Genomic DNA, 14,599 nt, shown 5'->3' on the forward strand with positions numbered 1-14,599 from the left:
TGAATCACTTCAATCAGGTATCATATGAAAAAGCTATTCTTGAAATACTAACTGTTTGTCGAAAAATCTGCACGGTGACAATTCTAGGTCTTGACTGTTCATTGGAATATTTGAAATACAAAATCAAATTCTTTTCAAAATATGTTTATATGGGAGATATATATTCAAGTCTAGTTTAAGACACAATTTGAATCATCCCATTTAGAGGTGAAATGAAAAAGTTATGCCACATTTAGTGACTGCATGTCTTCAAAACAATATAGTAAAACTCTGCCTCATAGGCCTGTTCATCACCAATTTTGTGATATAAAGCCTAAGAATTTTTAAAACCTGTTTCTACTGGAAATACAATAATGAATATACTTTAATATCCAAGTGGAATCACATTGATCGGATTTTTATCAAAGAAGTTATGCTTCAAATAGTGACTATTGGTCTAGTTAAAAATTAACAAGCAGCTCTATCAAACATGGCATTCCTTATAATTTTTACCTTATCATTTTAAACCATTTTGAAAACCTGTTTATACTGGAGGTAGCCATATGAATTCACTTCAACTTGGCTTTAGAATCACTCTAATAGGATATCAAACGAATATTTTGTAAACAAAATACCACTAGGAGGTCTAGGCTGGCCACCATTCCTCAAAGGGGTAAATAAATGCATTATGTTTGTCTATCATATTTGGATTTGTTTTCTAAGCAATGCTTGTAATGATTTACATGTTTATTGGAAGAAGAGAGACTGTACACCTCTCTTCCTCCATCATCTAATGTTGTATTGTAGGCAAGCGCTATGTTTTTGCAAGTCATAGGAAGAATGAAGGAGTGAACTCCATGGATGAAGTAATTTTCAAAAGTCAAATTCATATTTCAGAATATGAATACAAATGTTCAAGTCAAATAAAAGTGAAAATTCACCTGATGTTGAGTTCATTCATTGAAACTCAAACTCTTGAAGCTTGCTCTTCAATGTCGAGATCAAAGGCAAAAAGACATGAAGATAATCATCAGAAGAAGCAGTCAAGTTTAGTACCATGTCAAGTCACATCAATCTCCAAAGAAGCCTTTCATATTGAATTCATATTGTTCATGATTTGATCATCATCATTTGTTCATGATTTGAATTCATATTGTTCATCATCCATACTGTATGTTAAGCTCCATGACCAAGCATGTTGAAGTTTAGACTTACTACTACATCATGACTTCAATATAACCTATTTCCATAAGCTTTCATACTTCCCTACTCCATTACACCCCACCTCCATTCAGAAAAGAAAAAATAGAAAAAATATCAAAAATAATAAAGGAGTTTGGTTGTGAAAATCCACGAAAGTGGCACAATACAAACTCGAATTCATATCGGAAAACCAACTTGTTTGGCCAATATGAATTCTCTATTTTGTTTTACCATTTCTTCAGTTAGAGTTTGCAGGAATCATCCTCCACAATAAACAAGACTTGAGGACAAGTCTTCCCATCAGCAAGGGGGAAGGTTCGCAAAAAAAAACTTAGTTATGCAGCTGCATTGATGACGGAACTTGTATTGTTGGCAGCAGGGACCTGAAATGTTAGCAAAAACATGTATATATTGCATAAAAATGTACATGACAAAAGGGACCTGAGTTATCATGAATCAATTGCAGAGGGACCTCAGCGACATCAACAATCAATGGACCAGAATCAATGAAGGATGCTAGAACATGAAGCATAAATAAGCTCTATGTTTTGTATCTATCTACGATATTCGATCAAGACAACTTCATCCAATATTGTTAAAGAACAACAGCATTCATCTAATACTACAGGGAAGTACAAGAATAGTAAGTACAAAATTTTGCTCTTGTAAATTTAAATTTTTGTAGAGATTTTTAGACTTTGTTAAAATTGAGTTAATACCTGAATGCATATTTTATACATTTTCCTCATCCTATACCCATTATCCTATATTCTACATTTACCCTATACCTAATCCAATGTACATATGTACATCTTACATTCATTCCATAACCCTAACATTTCATAACCCTAAATATCATTCTCTATTTACCTATATTTATTTTCTATATTCCATATTCATTTCAAAACCCTAACCCTAAGTATTTTTCTTCTAAGCAAAAAGGATCAAAGTGAGAATTTAATAGGTTGAACTTCCACAAACAAAGAAAGCATTAGTCCTATGGAAACAATTTTAAACATGACCTAAAAATGGTCATTTTAAAATTAAGGAAATCATTGCAATACATATGGAATATCAAACAAACAAAATTGAAATGATATGATGCAATAAGGTGAAGTTATAATGGAAAATTGAATACAATATGATGGCAAACCTTATGGAACTATGTAATGATATCAAGCATATGGTAAAGGGTAAGAAAAATCAAACATGCGCATGGAGGTATAAGGTAGGCATGCTTGCGATCATATGGCAGTATAATATGATTTCATAGTATGGCACATAAAAAAGAATACTATTGGCAATGTGATAATACGATGGTGCAAGATTGTTATGGTAAGTCAGTGGTAAAGCATTGAAATACGATGGAGACAGTCACGGCATATCAATAAAACGATAAGGTGAGACTGGTCAAAAGAACCGACAATTAGCCAATAAGATTTAGAAACGGTCAAGCGATAGAGAACAAATCCTCTGCGCCTCTCAGAACTATTTTGCTGGTTGCTAAACGCATTTTTTTTAACAGAATAGAAGGATGGCCATGATGGAAGCAATCAAACAGCAGCGAAACGGTCAAATAAGAATTTAAACTACACCAGTAAATATTTTGATATAATGCTGAGAGTTTGTAGAACTTCCTTTTTATATGCAGAGCATGGTAAAAAACATTCTCACTACACCATCATCGCTATTTTGAAGGCTCAGAAAGAAAGGAAGTAACACTATGCAGCCACTTGCATTCATACAACACAATGAAAATATTTAAACACGGTTCCAATTATCAGTTTGATGGTTATACACGGCATAATGGAAAAAACAGTGAAAAGGTCAAAACGTTTTGAACAAGTAGAAAAAAACCCTGTGCATATTAACAGCTCTGCCACTGTTGATGCTCAGAACCATGAATTTGTTGCCATCACAACCGTTGAAGGGCTCAGGAACGGGAGATGCCATTAGCATACAGTTGAAAAGCGTTAAACATTTTGACAGAGGAGGCAAGGATAAAATTAGCTGAGACCATGTAGGTAAATTAATGGAGATAATGCCAAGCCGTAATTTATGCAAAGAATCCCAGATTTTATGTTCCAAATCTAATACGCAGTGAAGTCCTCTGCCATCTATAAGAGTTAATCCCGTAAATGCATCAACAGTTAGGGGATTACGAGGATATTTAAACTCCAGATTTTATTTAAGAGGTGTCATACTATGGAAAATGCCACTTCAGTTAAGGATTTATCACAATAGATACATGCTGGACACCTGTAGATTTTGAGATACACGCTGCCACAACCATTTCCCATAAATTTCTGCAAGTTTTGTTGTTGTTAATCAAATATCAGGTGATCTCACAATTTCCTCATGATTATTTCGTTTTCATTAATATTTTTGAGGAAATCTCGGGATATTGTTTTTTAATGAAAACATCAGTTAATGCTTCTACCACCACTAAAGATGTGTCACGGTCGTCATTCATTGAGACTCTTCCATCAGTAAGCCGTAGGGTGTTTAAATGCAGTTTAACAATGGAAAATGCAGTAATTGGGCCACGATACAGAGGGATCACGCCACTTCTTCAACAACAGTCAGGTATACTCCATGAAATCGCTGAGTTTGTTAATAAAATGAAGTGTTTACACAATGAGTTTAATTGCACAGGCAGTGGGCTTAATTTCATAATCAATAAACGGTGACATAGCTGGAGATTAAAAAATGAAATGAACTCAATTGTGCATGAAATGAACTCTGTTCATATATTTTGATTGCATGAAATAAGGGGCTTTGTGTAGTTTTGTAAAACGTATAGCAGCGAAGTTTATAGCTACACTTGTTCATTTTTATTTATCAAACAGTGTGACAGGAATTTCAGTTTGATTTCATAATGGAAATGATCAACGAAAACAGTGTACAGGGTTCATAATGAGAAAATCAATTCGTTGTTAAGAGCGAAGTGTTGACAAACAGGGACAATATTGCTGCAAAGACAGAGACAAAGGAGTTTTTTAAATTTTGATGAAACAAAGGATAGAATATAAGAAATAGATTAATAAAAACATGTTGATTATGTTTTTATAAATTTTTTTATATCAAAAATTTGTTCATATTTTTGAGGATTGGTCTCATCTCTTTGTCAAGAGCATTAGAAAAGAAGTAAGCAGCATGCTGGAGAAACATTTGAAGAAAAATTGATTTCAAATTGAATGATCATTCAATCTCAGGAATGCATTTCAATTTTGAGAAGCTGCTATTTTTCATTGCTTTTTATGGGCAAAAGAAAATGAAATTTGAAAAATGAAAACATGGGTTTTCTTTAGAACGAACCTAATTAGACTCCATGTGAACAGTTTTCTCAAATTCATTTTTATTTGAGATATTTTTATGGTTCTTTCAACCCCTATTTTGCAAATTGCATGGGTAACGAGTGGCCAAATTGAAAGTGAAGGCCTAGACATAAAAAGTTTTGCTTCACTTAGGGAGATGTAAGAGCAACTGGACATTGGATCCTTTGAGTAAAATTGTTGATTTGAGAGGAACATGAATCCTGTGTCGGAATGTATTGAAAAATTCAAGTTTTATTTGTCGTTTGAAGCTGCTCATCCAGAATGATATATTGGTGAAGAAAGTCATCCACAAGAAAAGAGAAGAAGTACATGAAAGCATAGATACGCTTTTGTAGGTAGCTCAAGAAAAAGCTTCATATTCAAAGGACAGAGCCACAGGTACATCAGCAGATCAGTCAGCATAGAGAAGTAAAAGATCAATGAGACGAAGACAAGCATGAGGACATGCTTGAAGATCAGCAAGGGGGAGATGTTGGCCCTCAGTTTTGGTCTATTTTTGCTTAGGGAAACCTACTTAATCCTTATATTTTCCATCCATTTTCCATCACATCCATCTCATTTTGATGTATTTTATGCATATTCAGGTGTTTAATTTTAATTTTGCAATTTCTAGAAGTTTTTATGAAAATTGAGTTTCAAGTGCAATTTTGGACTGAATCAGAAATTCCCGTAATAGCTATGTGGATGACATGTTTGCAGGACACTTGGGTTCGAGTTTGATGCATGTATGGATAGCTTGGGAACTAGGACTAAGATAACTCCACTTGGTTCGGCCAGAACAAGCTTTATTAGGCCCGGTCAAGGCTGGTCAAACATGACTAGTCACCAGAAAATCCCTAGAAAATAGGGCAGTTTTTAGATTTTATGGGATTGACCATATTTCTTGGGATAAATTTGATGAGTTCGACTTAGATAGGTGGATATGAGTAGATATGAGTGTTAGAGATAATATAGATCAGTTTGTTTCATTAAACCTCTATTTAAAGCCAAGACTTTGATGGCTTTTGGTAATGGAAATGGAATTTGTATGTAACTGTTGTATAATTTGAGTTGGGAGCTAATTTGAAGAACTTGTTTCATTCCAATTTGTTGTTCATACTTGGTTGATTTACTAAAGTTGTTGTAGCTGAGATTTCTTCAAGTGTGCAAGGCAAGGGTGGAGGGCCCCCACACCAAGCTAAGTACACTTCTTGGTTCAATTTTCGTAGTTTTCATAGACTAGTTTTTGTTTCAAATGTATTTAGATGTGTGATGATTGCTGAATGAATATTGGTTTAATTCTAATCTACATATGAAGGGACACACAAGAATTTAAGTTAAATTCTCCTTCTATTTGATCTTGAACTAAAACTAAATTTCATTCTCCATTTCTCATTTGAAGTTATTTATGCATTTCTGGTTTGAAGCAATGGTAATTGTGATATAGTAGGATTGTGAAGAAGGAAAATTTGGACCTCCTTAGTCAAGAGCATCTTCTTCTACATCTTCTGCATCATAAACCATTGTTAATTAGTGCTCTTAGAGTTATCTTCATGAAAGTAGTATTGTAGGGAAGGACAACCTGGCTCTCCTAAGTTAGGAGGCTCTTCCCTCATATATTACATAAGTGAATTAGAAATTGTTAAAATAGGTTTATATTTGTAATATGTACTTCTTTAAATCTTCAAATTTTATCTTCTAAACTTGATTATATCTGATGTCCATATACAGTGGATTTGCCTCCAAGTTTTACAAACCCGGATTGATAATTAAATACTTGTGTTAATTTAGTCAATAAATTAGCCCAACACTTGTCATCCTATTGGCCTACCTATAAGATCCGATCCTGTAAATTTATCCCATTAGATATCACCGCTGCAACATGGTTTATGTGCACTCTCCTACTAAGAGCATCTGCAAACTTGTTCTCCTTCCCTTTAATGTATATGATCTTTAAGTCAAAATCATTGATCGTGGCCAACCACCTAGCTTGCCTAGCATTCATATTTAGCTGGTCAAAAAGAAATCTCAACCCACTATGATCTCTCATCAACACAAACCTCTTGCTGATAAGATAATTCCTCAAGATCCTCAAGGCAAGAATAATAGATGCCAACTCAAGATCATGAGTCACATAATCCTGCTCGTGCTCTTTCAACTTCCTAGACTCATAATAGACCACCTGTACCTCCTGCATCAAGACCCCACCAATTCCTCTCTTGCAGGCATATGTACACACCATGAACTCTTTTTTTGGACCTGCAATCTTAAGAACTATAACATTGGTCAAAAACTGCTTCAACCACTCAAAATTGGCCAAACACTCCTCTTTCTATTCAAATTTCTTACCTTTCCTTTACAATGATGTAATAGGATATGAAATGCGTGATAAGTTCCTAATGGACCTTCTATAGTAACCTGCTAACCCCATGAATGATCTGACTTCATCCACATTCTTAGGAGCTACCCACTCCATGATATCCCTTATCTTTTCTGTATCCACTGCTGTGCCTTCCTTAAAGACAACATGTCCCAAATAATGTACCTTGGTATAAAAGAAGTTGCATTTGCTAATATTAGCATACACCTGATGCTCTCTTAGTAGTCTCAATACTTCTGCTAAGTGTTTGGCATGCTCTTCTTGCTTCTTAGAATATATCAATATATCATCAATGAATACAATCACAAACTTGTCCAGATAAGGACACATTACACTATTTATCAAGCACATAAAAGTAGTTGGGGCATTAGTAAAACCAAAAGGAACCACAAAAAACTCATAATTTCCATACCTGGTCTTGAAATCAGTCTTGTATATGTCCTCTTCCTTGATGCGTACCAGATGATATCCTAATATCAGATGAATCTTCGAGAACAATGCTGCTCCCTTCAACTGATCAAACAAGTCATCAATCCTCAGAAATAGGTACCTATTCTTGATAGCCACCTTGTTCAGATACCTGTAATTAATGCATAACTTGAGTGTACCATCCTTTTTCTTCATTAAAAACACTGGTGCACCCCAAGGCGATGCACTTATCCTAATATATCCCTTTTCAAGCATTTCCTTCAACTGCAACTTCAAAACTACTAACTATAATGTTCTCATCCTGTAAGGTGCCTTTGAGGCTAGTGCTGCCCCTGGTACCAACTCAATAGAAAATTCCACTTCCTTGTGGGGAGGAAACTTTGGAATCTTTGGTGGAAACACATCCTAAAATTTCTTTAATACAAGGTACATCTCGAATATTTCTGCATCCTTGACATCCTTACCCTTGTCACTGGAGATATGGACTGCACACACCTTTTCTTGCAACTACACTTAGCCTGCATAGCTATGACCATCCTAACTAATGTAGGATTCTTCTTTCCTTGCAAAATTATCTTTTCCCAAGTATCATCCAGGCACTCAATAACCTTGTCGTAACAATCTACTTTGGTCATGTGAAGATACAACCAATCCATACCCAAAATAATACTATATGATCCCAATGATAGTGCATTCAGATGTGCTATTGTAGGCATATCATTCATCTCAAATGCACAAGCTCTTACCCAATGATGAACTCTCTCCTTAGTACCTATAGCCAATTGCACCAACCAAGAATCTGCATGCACTTCTTTTCTTAAGCCAAAATTATCATCTAGGTCAAGATTAACATAACTATAATTAGATCCATGGTCAATGAAAATAGAAACAACTTTACCACAAATATTACCTTGCATCTCTATAATGGATTCCTAGTGATCTGCCTGCTTACTGTCCACAACTACATAAATTCGAGGAATGCTATGATCGACATTCCCAACTGTCTGTGCCTTCTAAGCACTATAGATCTGACGACTACCACCTTGGTACATTAGACGATCCTTCCTGTGATTATCTTTTCCACATATCCAACACTGTAATGGTCCCCTACTATCACCTCTGTTATGTTGCTCTCTAGGCCATGAACTATATCCCTTCTCAACTGCATTGAACTTCTTATAAGGAGAAACATTTTCTTTCTCACCTTCATCCTGGGGTCTTTCTTGCTTTGATGGCCATTTCCCTTTAACTTTCTGATTCCCCTTCAATTCACACTTAGGATTAGCTTTATGCTTTTACTTCTCACAAAAATACTTCAACTTCTTGATGGTCTCTTCCAATGATCTAGGCTCATCAAACTCAATCCATTCTCTATATGCTACTGGAAATCCACTGATGAATCTTTGAATCTTAGCCTTCTCATCCTTGAGGTAAGGAACATACCTCAACAACTCCAGGAACCTGCTAGTATACTCATCATCTATCACAAAACCCATCTCCAAGTCATAAAATTCCTTAGATCTGTAATCATAATACCTCTATGATAGGTACTTCTTCTTGAAGAGTCTCTCGAACTCATCTCAAACCAACTCTTCTTCTTGAGTTCCCTTGACATTCTTCACATCTTCCCACCAAATGTCTACTTTTCATTTAAGACTGAAGGTGGCTATTTTGGCTTTCATGTTCTCTAAGTAGTTATGAAATCTAAAGAATTTCTTCATCCCAAGCAACCATGCCTCTGCATCTTCTGACTTCTTCATATATCCATCAAATGTAGGAGGCTTGACTTTCTTGAAATCCTCAGGCAAGTACTCACTCCTCCTATAAGGATGATGATGATAATGTCTCTTGGATGAGGAACTAGAATGATTCCCATACATACTAGTCCTCATATAAGGTATATCTTGGTCTGATGCCTCTAACTGTATCCCCTTTATCTAACCTGTATCTGGACCGAGACCTACTACCATAGGCTCCATTAGTTTTCTCTTCCTGCTCTTGAGTGATCCTCAACTGTCTTTGTCTCTGCAAATAAGAAAAGCTCTGAAGAATCACTGCATTGAATTTTTCCCGATTTTCCTGATCCCTTGGAAGTCTTTCCTGAGCCTCAACCAACCTATTATTGTCTTCTTTGCAACTTCTGATATTTTCCCTCAAACTCCATAATGTATTTGTTATAACAGGAGAATACTCATCTCCTTGTTTCCCAAATGATCTTTAGGGAGAGTCATGGGAACTGTAGTCTACCATTTTTCTTGTCATATTTGATTCTATTCTTCCTACGAGTAGGCCATGTTAGATAAATCAAATAGATACCAAAATGAAAACCATACCTTAATGGCGTTTATGGGAGGCTGATCTCATTTTCATAATCAATGCAAATCAACATGATGCACATATAATCATAATTATATCAATATAACAACATCATGTATGACCATACCAACTGTATACCATGACCCCATGCTTGACAACCATAACCTTGAATACATCATATTTGACCAAAAGAGAGCGCAACCCTATTTGATACCACCATGTAACCTGCCTCCTCTCACATTTACTCACCTTCATTGGTTTTCCTGAGGTAAAAATGAGCTGAGGGTCACTATGATAAGACTCAACCTCCTATATGACCTTAAAGAAATGGAGTTGACAATTTAAGACCTTACTGACTTCCCTTAGGTGTTACAGGACATCCAGGAGCTACTCAACCCTTCCAGGGGTCCAACCCATGATCTAACTCACGTTTTCATTGACCTAGAGCCTCAATCGCTTCCTCAACAAGGCCTCTAAGTGACTGTAAGCCTCCATTCACTCCCATAGTCATGCTTCGCAATGAATATGGACTTTTCCAGCAGTTATGCGCCATCGACCCTGAATTTTGAGCCACTTCTTTAGGGATAGGACTCAAGACCCTGCCCATAACAAAGTGAAACTGCTAGAAATGATAAATAAAATAAAAGCAAGGCTTTCGAACCAAAACTTAAACCAATACTTGACATGCCCACTCCCAACCAGGACTGACATTTCGTCAAACACATGATGAACATGCAACCTACAGGTTATGAATGCATATCTGAACATAAGGATATGAAAACTTATCTGAGGTTTAAAAAGAAGGATTTATGCCTTCTCACAATACCTGTCATAACACCAATTATGTCATGCGTTCATTAACTAGACATTCATTAATTAAAATGTGATAAGATCCATACTTAAATTTGTCATATAACCATGCTTATAACCATTATATAACTAGTTAGATAATAATAATATAACAACTATTAAAGACACATAATAACAAGTATAATTACTCATCAAAGATAAGAGAAGCTTAGCTCTTATTAACCATATGCAAAATCCAACCAAGTTAGGGACTTCCACATACCACCTGACCATAGATTGGGCTGAACCAAATCTTTCTTTCAGCTAATCATCCCCGTGCCATATTCCAAGCATGAATGTGGGATATCATGGGATAAACCAATCCATAAACAACCAAGGGAATCCAGAGGTTAAACCACATCCACCCTCACCATACCGTGATCTCACCTAAACCGGCTTCGAGATCACAAAACCAAACTGAGCTTGGATGCCTCATAATTCCTTCACCATCCCTTAAGGAATTTTCCTGTCTCCACCCACTTGTTAAGGGATTCATGGAGAAGACTATCTCCACCCTCAAAGTTTGGGATTTTCTTGAGACCACCTCACTCAGATCCAAAACATTCTAACAATCCAGAGCTCAATCGAGAAAGAATACCATCACACCATGGCTATTCGAAAATGGAAAGGCAAGGCTAAAAACCACTGTCAAAACTTGAAAAAATCCATGCCACTAACAATAATGAAACAAAATACACACATGCACATACCATGCATGCCAAAACCAACTAGGAAATCATACATGCAACCTGTTACCTGCAAGTATTCCTACTGAAGCTGCTTGATCCAACCTTTCCTTGCTTTCTTTTGCTTTCCTTGTCCCTCCTTGTCCTTTTTCTTGTTTGCTTTCCTTCTCTCTTGGTGAATACTAATTATGAAAACAAACTGAAAAAAGGCTACAAAATGATGCTCTGATGTATTTTTATTATTGATGTCTCTAATTTCTTCACTGTCCTTAATTTTCCTTCAATTTCCTCCTCACATGCAACCTATGAACTTTCACCTTCCTTTTCTCCTATTTTCCTTTATTTTCATAAATAAAATGTCAATAATACCTTTTTGTCTTTTCAAAGCCTTTGCCATTGCCTTTGCTAATTTCCCCTTAGCCATAATACACAACAAGTGATGCCCACTAGGATAGTTTTCCCAACATTCAACTTGGAATAAGTGTCCCTTGACCTTGGTATTATTTTTCCTTTATTAACTTTATTACATGAAATTTTAACTTGAGGCTGTTACAAAAGAATTTCCTCATACATTGGATCTGACTATGGGTTGGTCAAATGAAAGAAACCTATTGTGTAGTTGGCCTATGGTTGGTTGGAGAGTGGAAGTGCCTCCTTTAGTTTCCAACTAGTTTAAGATACACATATAAGTATATTATGTTTGCATATTTGAACCATGAACTATGATGTTCAATGTTATGCCTATAACTAGTATGAAATCTTATGTGTTTATAATTTCTAATGAATGTGTGGATTGTGTTGTTCAACACTATGTTCATGATTGATATGAGAAATTGTGTGTTTATGCTCTCTTAGTTGACAATAATTGCTTATGAATATAGTAGATTAGCTTGTTCAAAGGATTAGCAATGTTTGATAGATCAACATCAACACTTCTTGTATAGTTACGAAAACCTATATGTTTATGCTTAGTTAATTGATAATCATAGCTCTTATATAAAGTTTAACTAGACTGCAAGAGGTTAGTAAGGTTTGATTGATTGGTAACACATTTCCTTCCGTATCTATGAAAAATGTATGAATAAAGGTTCACATGCATATGAATTCCCTTATATAAGTATATATATGTTCAACCATATATTGCTATGCTATTGGAGCTAAGATTGAAGGCTAAGTCTGGCTCTAGAATATTTGACATGAAAAAACTCTCTTTTTCCACCTCAGATTGGTAGGGCTAATTCCCATGACTTATACACATAAAATAAAAATTTGAAGTTGTTGTAAACCCATCTTCATAACAGAACTTGAGGATTGGGTCAAAGAGTAACACTCTCACAAGTTAAGATGGCATAAGGGGGTGGGAGGAGTCACAAATAGATTGATCGTTGTTATAAGTGAAAATCATTTTCTAATTTGTATGATAAACAAAGTGAAAAATGTAAAGTCTTACTTTGGATATCTTATATTTTTAACATTTATATATAGGGAACTTAATATGAAGACTAATTAATTTTCAAAAGAAGTTTTGAGAATGGAGGGTGTAAGGAAATGCCTTTCCATAAATTTGTAATTCTATTTTTTTCTAGGTTGATGCCTTATATATTTACGTTGTGGTTTGGTGTTTTCCATTTAAAGGACAATTTCATCTCATTTTGGTGAGGTTTAAAGCTTGCTCTTTTTTTTTTTAAATGCAACTTTTTAGCGATTAGTTGAAAATGTAGTATTTTTGTTTTTAGTGATTAATTGAAAATGTAATACTTTTGTTTTAAAAATAAAACTAAATGGTGATATGTAATATACATAAGGGAAAATAAATTATTTATTTATATATTTTTACACACACACACACACACATATAAAATTCATTGATTAACTCATAAAGTGTGAAGATCATTTACTAAATGGATGGATCATTGTTGGTTCAGAAAAAAAAACCTTTTAAAAATTATTATTTGAAATAATTTTGCTTAATTGGAAAGATAATATTAATACAAGACTTTGACCTTTGTGGTCTTATTTGACATGTTGAGAAGAAACCACAAGGCTAATTAAAAATGAAATTAATATTGTGTTTCCATTGTCCAAAGAAATTTGGAGTGTTATAAACAAATTTAATAATGGAATTTAAAAATGTATTCATTTCGTCCCAAGGGGGCAACTCAATTGGTTAATCCGAAAAAGTGAAATTGTTGAAACTCGAAAGACCCATGTTCAAATCCCCTTCTTGTGACCCGATCTATGGGGAGAAGGACATATCGTAGCCCGCCAGAGGTTTACTAATAGTTATGTGTTAGGTAGGCTATTTGGTTCCTTTGGGTTACAAAAAAATGTATCCATTTCGAGCATTTCACTATATTTATTTTTGTTGCATTAACATAATAGTTTACCTGTTCTCGGTTTTCGAGATTTTTCTTGTCATATTTTTTTTTGGTAAAATTTGATTTGTTGGAATCAAAATTTTAAGTTTTAAACTCTCCACAATTTAAATGCTCATTTTGAAAGAGATAAATATATTTATAGATTTAAAAATGATTTTTAAAGAACAAAAACTTACAATGCTCTTCAAACGTATGGTCTAACTAAAAATTGTTTTATCCCATCAAAATTCCAAAACATAAAATACTTACACAACATGAATTCAAATAAAATAATTATTTCATTTTTAGTGATTCATCCCTAGCCCACATGTTCACATGATATAGAATATCCAACTATTTCTTAACAAAAATAAAGATCCACTAGTGTAACCTAATGTGAAATCAAAATGGAAAAAAATGTTAAAAAATGTTCACATGATATAGAATATCCAAATATTTCTTGACAAAATAAACATCCATTGTTGTAACCTAATGTACAATCAAAATTGAAAAAATGTAAAAAAAAAAGTATTAAAGAGCTTAATTTGTACATAAAACTGAGTGATCCAACACTTCAAAAGGTGAGAGATTTCATAATATGAGTGGATCGTTGTTCAATGGTGAGCCTTGTGTACAACATCCACCCATTGGTTGATAGTGGCTTCCAATATCCGTTTCAGTAGTTCTCTATATCTCTCTAAGCAATGTTAGATACTAGATTTGCTTAAAAATTTTGCTAGTAGTATAAACATGCCACGATTTGACTTCTTTTAATTATTTTTGTCTCAAATATGATTAAATTTTTAAAATAATTGTTAATATTAAAAATATCATTATTTAATAGACTTTACTTGGTAGATGGTTAGGAGGTAGAGGATGGTGTAGAAATTTTGAATAATTTAACACATATTCAACAGAGATTATCCTGATCATGTACTATTGCGGAATACATACACAATACATAAGCTCCTCTACGTTGATCATCAATATAGTAGCATCAATAACAATAAAACATCAAGAGCATTCACACATTAACACAGTATGTAACCCGGGGAAAGCATCTCGTTAAAAACCCCACACTAT

Source organism: Pinus tabuliformis, chromosome 7 (genome assembly GCF_031772625.1).
Source record: "Pinus tabuliformis cultivar Carrire ecotype Pingquan chromosome 7, CPIR1, whole genome shotgun sequence".
Classification (NCBI taxonomy): Eukaryota; Viridiplantae; Streptophyta; class Pinopsida; order Pinales; family Pinaceae; genus Pinus; species Pinus tabuliformis.